Source organism: Euprymna scolopes, chromosome 5 (assembly GCF_053919585.1).
Source record: "Euprymna scolopes isolate OS-2025 chromosome 5, ASM5391958v1, whole genome shotgun sequence".
NCBI lineage: Eukaryota > Metazoa > Mollusca > Cephalopoda > Sepiida > Sepiolidae > Euprymna > Euprymna scolopes.
The window spans coordinates 148,917,289-148,925,813 of record NC_136486.1 but is presented as its reverse complement, the minus strand read 5'-3'; the positions used below and the strand labels follow the sequence as shown (position 1 = coordinate 148,925,813).

Below are 8,525 nucleotides of genomic sequence, written 5' to 3'. Positions count from 1 at the left end.
TTTGATTCTTCTAATAGAACAATATGCCATTATTAAAACTTTAGAGAGCTAGACTTTTCCGAGTCTTCTTCACACACACACACACTTATGATGTTGTCCAAGTTGAATGATGGTCAATGAATGTTTCACACTCCCATATTTTTATTGTAATCGAAATCTTTGAGATCTCCCATTTTTTAATTAAATCGATTGATTGCCTTTTCTAGTTATGGATCCATTACAGTTCACCGGGTGGAAGCTTCACATGCCTACCCACAGTGACGTAGTGCACATTACATTGCCATCGACATCGCAATGTAGATATGATTTTATAAAATTATTTTTAGTCGCGTGAAGTCGGTCCGTCGGTCGGTCGGTCTGTCCGTAACACTTTTGTGCTTGGCCTTTTTGGTTAAGATCAAAGGTCTGTTCTTAATAGATGCTGTTCTTAGCTTTTTAAGCTTTTCTTGGCCTTTTGTAGTATCTGTTCCAGCAGATACTGCTAGGAAAGACCATATGTGGGGGCAGCCCCACATATAAGACCTTGGTCAATATAGGGGCAATCCTTCATACCAATTGTCACTATCCAGCTCCCCTACTCCCCGGGGAGCTGGTCCCCATTTCCACATTACTCCTCACATTACAAATCGCCCTTGTGCCTAATTTGCTCGATGGGGGAGCAAATAAATACCCTTTTCTTGGCCTTTTGACTAAGATCAAAGTGTAGTATCTGTTCTTACTACATGGTGTACTTATGTTTGTAACTTTGTGATATAAAATGGGGGATCACTTTCTGTATTAATTTAATGTAAAATGATCACCCACTTTACAATCAGTAAGTCTCAAAGCCATTCAAGTCATTCTCCAGATCATTCAAGTTGTTTTTGAAGGATTCCAGTTATTTTTAAGCATTCAAGTCATTCTTAAGGTCATTCAATTCATCCTTAAGTTCATTAAAGTCATTCTAAGTCATTTACTTTTTATTTATTTAAGTCACTTCAGCCCATTTTTCGGTCATTTTAGTTTATCTTTAAGTATTTCATGTCAATCCTACATTCACGCATTCATTCATTACACGAGAGTACGCGACTAATGGATACAAATTCTAAGAGCAGTATCAGGCATACTATATACCTTCGTGCGAAATTTCATAAATTCGACCTAGCTGTTTTCGAGTTCATAGGGAACGGACTCACAAACACGCACAGTATGTCCCTTATATATATATATATATATATATATATATATATATATATATATATTAGAACCTCTGGATACGGCATTAAAAATTAGTCATAAAATACAGTACAATCTGTATATAATGTATATATGTATATAATCAAATACTATTAAAAATAACACCGTTAGACTGGACAAATAACACAACCTGAAAAACAACTGTATCCTACATAGTAACCTGAAAACAACTATATCCTAGGACCACCGTGTCCCGGGGTTCTGCTGTACTCCCATTCACTTCAAACAAAGCACATTTCTATGGAAACAATGACTATTGTGATTTAACGACCACACCTTCTAGGATACACCAAGTAGAGAATTGTGCAACAAGATGTCTGTTCACCTTACATTTAAATTTCTTGATGTTCGTACGGTTGGGGAAGCACTAAACGCGGACTAAATTACAAAGTCTAGCAGTTCCAGAGATACAAAAAACTACCATATAAGTAGGTTTTTCGGCATCGAGAAACATTTATAATAAAAGTTTCTGATTTTGCCGCTTGTTGGCTTAACTGAGCGTATTTACGTTAAAGGGGTCCCGGTGCTACGTGTTACTCCATCTACATTTGTGTCAGATGCTGCATCTAATACAAACGAAAGTAATATTTGTCTCGTTCTTGGTTGAAATTACTATACTGTATATTTCGGCGTATAAGACGACCCTTAAAGTTAAAAAAATCATCTTTAAAAACCAATATTTCATAAAGTACCGAGTGTTGCAATCTCTAACCTAGGCTAAATAAACATGGTTTCATGATTTAGCAGTCGTCTTATACAACTGATATACGATTAATTTATTAAAATTTGCTCCAATTTTGTATCCTGTCTTATCTAATTATCGCCTTATACGCCGAAATATTCGGTAATTGTTTGTTTACTTAACTCTTTTCATTCATGAAAATGGCGGGAAGTTTGCGAGTTTCAATTATATTTGTAAAATAAGCCGATGCCTGAAAATATTTTACGTAAAGGAAAAACAAAAAATAACTTGTAAAATACCAATTCGTGCGTATTGTCTTTTTCTAAAATTATGTCTGCAGACAAAATTGATAGGACTCGCAAAATTATTAGTTTCTGTGAGGCGACCGTGAATCATAAAAATAAATTGACACAGGTAACAAAATCGTTTATTACTCCGTCAGTCGAACAAGTAGAGTTTACTTTCGTCAGCTGTGTAACTCGTTTCCATTAGTTTTTCTTTTAGTTCTCCCATTCCATGAGTAATGTTTTTGGCGAACAAGGAGGAATTGCTGCTTTCTAGGTTAGAGGCTATTCCACTTAACAATTATCGGTTTTTAACCTTGAGTATTATAGTTTCAGCTCCTTACATTGAGTGGCTTTATACCTTGTTTGGAGTGATTTCCAAAAAAAAAATATTTAACCCTTATCTTAGAGTGACCTCAAGTGTTCACTCCCCAAGCAAAAACAAAACGTTACTACAAGATATATTAAACAAATGCGCATGCTATTTTTGTTTATCCAAAGTATCACAAACTATTTTCCACGCGAACCACATATCACTGACGTCTAAACGATGTAAACTCCTAATGTATTTTTTCTTTTTCCAAATACAATTAGATTACGCACACGTATACCTTTTTTTTTCACATAGACAGATAAAATGTAATTTTCGCCGTTGAATAAACATTTGAGATCTGTTCATTCAGCAACTGTAGAAGATTTCATGTGCTGACCGTATTATTTGTATTATTCGAATTACTGTTCTTGGATGTGATTCTCACAATATTTCGGCCGATGTTACATCCGACCTTCTTCGGGCGTGTCGTATCCAACTCTTGGATCTTTATGTCGAATTCGTGCATTTGTATGGAATTTTGAAACAAAAAATAATCCACTGGTGTACCTTACTCTCGTTGCATCAGAAATGACCGGATAAACGCTTTGAATAATTCGTAAATATCATATATACATATAATCTCAGGACATCATGAACTGATGATTCCTGAAAGGATGAAAACTTAGTGTTTGTAGGTATTAAAAATAATTATTATAGTAAGGATTCTGCCAGCTCCTTATAAACTCGGTTCTTACTGTCGAGAACTTTTTATTAAAACGAAATAAGTTGGTCACTTAAGCCCACGTGATAAGATCATACTGTTAAAATCATAAAATCATTCTCGGCTGTCTTGAATGACATTTACACTTTATATTATATACATGTTAATTTAATCTATATTTTCCGTGGTTAACATGAGTCGAATGTTTGTTCCGTGGTAATGGAATTAGAGATAGCTTCATGGCCGAGTTCGAATCATCTGACCGGCGGCAATCGTGACACCCTGTACTTATGATTCTTCAAAAGATAAAACACTAGTGTCTGTAAGTATTAAAAAGTTTTTCATAGTAGTAATAATAATAATAATATTAATAATAATAATAATAATTATATATATATATATATATATATATATATATATATATATATATATATATATATATATATATATAAATTTGTTACTGTTCGAATTGACAAATGAACATCCAAGTTCTGGAGACTTGCAAAAATTCTGAAGTTATAAATTATTGATTGTTTATACAAATGCGTGGGAGTATATATTGCATTTGGGGGATTCTGATAAGGTTTAATATTTTAATGTTTAAAAAATCGATTTTGTTAGTATCTTGATAAGAAATCTTTGACAATAACACACGTTATGGTATTACAATAAACAAATCTTGTATTCTATAAAACAGCCAAAATTTCCAAACAAGTACTTTGTTAAACTACACGAATTGAATTTGTTTCACTATCAGTTTTCATGTACAAACTTGTCTTCAGAATGGTAATGCTCATAAGTAAAATTGTTCCTACATTAGTTTCCTCGTTGCCTCATCCACACGCGTTGCTATACAATAGAGCGCGCGATATAATGTTCTTACACCTTAACCTTTTAAAACAAGAGCTCATTGTTTTGGCCAAGGAAATAGTTGCTACCAGTGAAGTGAGTGAATGAAAGTATAATCCTTGAATTTGGCATAAAACAGATCCGAACAAACAAAGAAATTCAATCTGTGCTGTTGAAGTAGAGGCTTATTCAATCTCCTTTCTGAAAAGACAAAAGAAGAGTGGTGTATGAAAGGAAGGGAATTCCGTATTGCGAGAAGGTGATTTAAACATGAAAGACACAATTCCCCCTTTGATGAGGAGATTATAAGTTGAAGGAATAAACAGATTAAAAGAACGAAAGAAATAATGAATGAACGGATTTAGGGAAGATGAAATGATGAGGAGGAAAAAAGTTTAAGAAACACGAAAATAAAGGTAGAAAAATATATAGGTGTTGTTAAGGACGCTGGATGAGAAAATTTATAAAATTGAAGAATGATGGAAGAAAGGAGCGAAAAAGGTGAATGTAAATGAGAGTAAAATGGTGAAAATTACGTAAACAAGTTCGAAGAAATGCAAAACAAATGAACAAGAAGAAAACAAAAAGAATAAAATGACCAAAAATGACATCCTTAGCTCATTTACTAAAACGGCAACTCTTGATATCAAACACTTGATATATCAGCACGTCACATTCGTGGACGCAGTGTTAAATTCTGACAGGAGATGCGCATTTTCGAAAACTAAATTTGCGATTGCGGCAGGCCAGAACTTTTATAAATTTGTTATAGACACACACATACAAACACACACACACTATATATATATGTGTGGATATATGTATATGTATATATATGTATATATATATGTATATGCATATGTGTATATATATGTATATATATGTATATATATGTATATATGCATATGTGTATATATGTGTATATATATGTATATGTGTATATAAATGTAGATGTGTACATATATGTGTATATGTGTATATATATGCATATGTGTATATATATGTATATATGCATATGTATATGTATATGTGTATATATATGTATATATGCATATGTATATGTATATGTGTATATATATGTATATATGCATATGTATATGTATATGTGTATATATATGTATATATGCACATGTATATATATAGGTGTATATATATGTATATATGCATATGTATATATATGTATGTGTATGTATATGTGTATATATATGTATGTGTATGTATATGTGTATATATATGTATATATGCATATGTGTATATATGTGTATATATATGTATATATATGTGTATATATATGTATATATGCATATGTATATATATGTGTATATATATGTATATATGCATATGTATATATATGTGTATATATATGTATATATGCATATGTATATATATGTGTATATATATGTATATATGCATATGTATATATATGTGTATATATATGTATATATGCATATGTATATATATGTGTGTATATATATGTATATATGCATATGTATATATATGTGTGTATATATATGTATATATGCATATGTATATATATGTGTGTATATATATGTATATATGCATATGTATATATATATGTGTATATATATGTGTGTATATATATGTATATATGCATATGTATATATATATGTATATATATATGCATATGTATATATATGTGTATATATATGTATATATGCATATGTATATATGTGTATGTATATATGCATATGTATATATATGTGTATATATATGTGTATATATATGTGTATATATATGTGTATATGCGTGTGTATATATATGTGTATATGCGTGTGTATATATATGTGTATGTGCATGTGTATATATATGTGTATATGCATATGTATATATATGTGTATATGCATATGTATATATATGTGTATATGCATATGTATATATATGTGTATATGCATATGTATATATATGTGTATATGCATATGTATATATATGTGTATATGCATATGTATATATATGTGTATATGCATATGTATATATATATATGTATATATGTATATATGTGTATATACATATGTATATATATGTGTGTATATATATATATATATATATATGTATAGTCGCCGATGACCCGACCATTAAGAATTAAAAACAAGACCTTCCAAAGGGCGAATGAACTCTTTTTCTCTGTCAACGGGCAACTAGCACAGTGTATATTTGTGTGTGTATATTTGTATTGGGATGGAGAGGGCTCCCGTAAGCCGTGGTGAAGGCAACCTTTCTAGAAGAAGCAAATTTCTGATTTAAAAAACAAAGCGGAAGACCAGTACCCGCATTAAGCTGGTCTGCAGTTTAATTTGTTGATGGCTATCTTGCTCTTGCTTGTTGCTGGATCTCAGCATTTTGAACCGAGAGAGAGACTTAGCTGTCGTACAAAGCTAAGACTCTGTAACATCATCTTTGTATAGATACTCCCTCAGACATTTGGGCTCATGGATTTTAAATGTCTGAGGGAGTGGCACTCGTCTGACAAGACGTTGCAATCATCATATATGTATATATATATTTATGTCTATATATATGTGGAAAAGTTATATATATATATGTATATATATATGTATATATATGTGTATATATATATCTATATATATGTATATGTATATATTATATATATACTACCAAAGGTACCCGTCGTTGAAGCTATCTCTTTACAACCCTTTCCTTTCATAACCTATCATACTTTAATAAATCAGAGTCCATTTTCTGTAGTGTGTGTGTAATATATATATATTTATACACACGTGTGTGGGTATATGTATATGTATACACACACGTGTGTGTGTATACATATGTGTATATACATACACACGTGTGTGTATACATATATATATACACGTGTGTGTATACATAATTATATGTTCACACACAGTTGTGCGTGCATATATATATATATATATATATATATATATATATACATATATGTATATATATATGCACGCACAACTGTGCGTGTATATATATATATATATATATATATATATATGTATATATATTTATTTAATAGTACAGAAAAACATTGGTACCGTCGGTTTCCAACATAAAGGGGATCAGTTAATGGTAAAACGTTTTACCATTAACTGGTCCCATTTATGTTGGTCTTGAAACCGACAGTACCAATGTTTTTCTGAGCTTCTGTGCTATTAAATAAATAAATAAATATTAAGCTCTCACATCGTAAAAGTTTTTCTTTGTAATCGAGCACTTTGTTGGAATTTTTTCCCCCAAAACAGTAAACATATATATATATATATATATATATATATATATATATATATATATATATATATATATATATATAATTTTATTATATGTGTGTATATGCGTCTTCTAATAATAATGGAATAAATAAAATAGCTTTAACAACTTAAATTCCAATATCTTAAGTATAACTAACTACTTATTCTCTTTTTGCTTGTTTCTCTTTACCTTTCCCACTTTTTCTTTCTCCAACTTTATTAAATCTAATATATATGCATGCATATGTATATAAGTGTGTTGTTGTTGTTGTTTCCAATAAATCGAATCTAAGCCGCTTTACTGCTGAAAAATCTCAGAAAAATCAATTTATTCGTGACACAGTTGAGCATTCATATAGGTAGATTCGTAAGAAACTCGGATAAAATAGATTAACATTTATGCGCGCGCATGCGTACATGTACATACACGCGTATCTTTCGATATAAGCCTATCTACATTTTCCGTGCGCTTTTTGGTGAGGAAAAATGGATTTTAAAATCCAAGTATGTTACAAATTAATAAATGTAAGGTTTCACTTTACTTACGCAACATAAACAAGTGCATCCCTCTGGATCCAGAATAGAACTTATACGAGGGGCGTGCAATAAGTAATGTCCCTGACCCACTTCCAGTTGTCTGATCCAGCTGAAATTTTTCATGTGCAATGATGTATATCTCTACGGGTTATGTGGTAAATTACAGCTCTGAACTAATTGTGGTTTCTATTTTACAGGTGTTTGAACTGAGTCAGGTATGAAATGGAGCCTGTTGAATGTCGGGCGTTGATCGGGTTTTGTATTTAAAAGGGCGCACACCACAGGAGACTCTTGATGAAATGAAAGAAACTTATGGTGATAATGCCCCATCATATGACCGTGTAAAACGCTGGCATCGTGAATTCAAACATGGCCGGAAGTCTGTGGAAACAGCTCCCAGACCTGGTCGCCCTTTTTCTGCCATTGATGAGTCATCTGTCCGTCAAGTTGAGGCTGCCATTTTGGAAGATCGGCGCATTACTATTCGCCAAATATCCCAACGTGTCAAGATTATTACAGGGTCTGTGGAAACTATCATTCGTGACCATTTGCATATGCATAAGGTGTCTGCCAGATGGATTCCCAGGTTGCTCACACCATTCCTGAAGCGAGAACGTGTTGAGTGCTCGAGAATGAATTTGGAGATGTGCCA

The 8,525-nt window shown here is 31.7% G+C and overlaps 1 pseudogene; it reads left to right on the top strand.

The window, feature by feature from the left end:
* Nucleotides 1-668: 668 nt before the first annotated feature.
* LOC145277271 (U2 spliceosomal RNA) lies at nt 669-774 on the top strand (annotated as a pseudogene).
* The last annotated feature ends 7,751 nt before the right edge of the window (nt 775-8,525 follow it).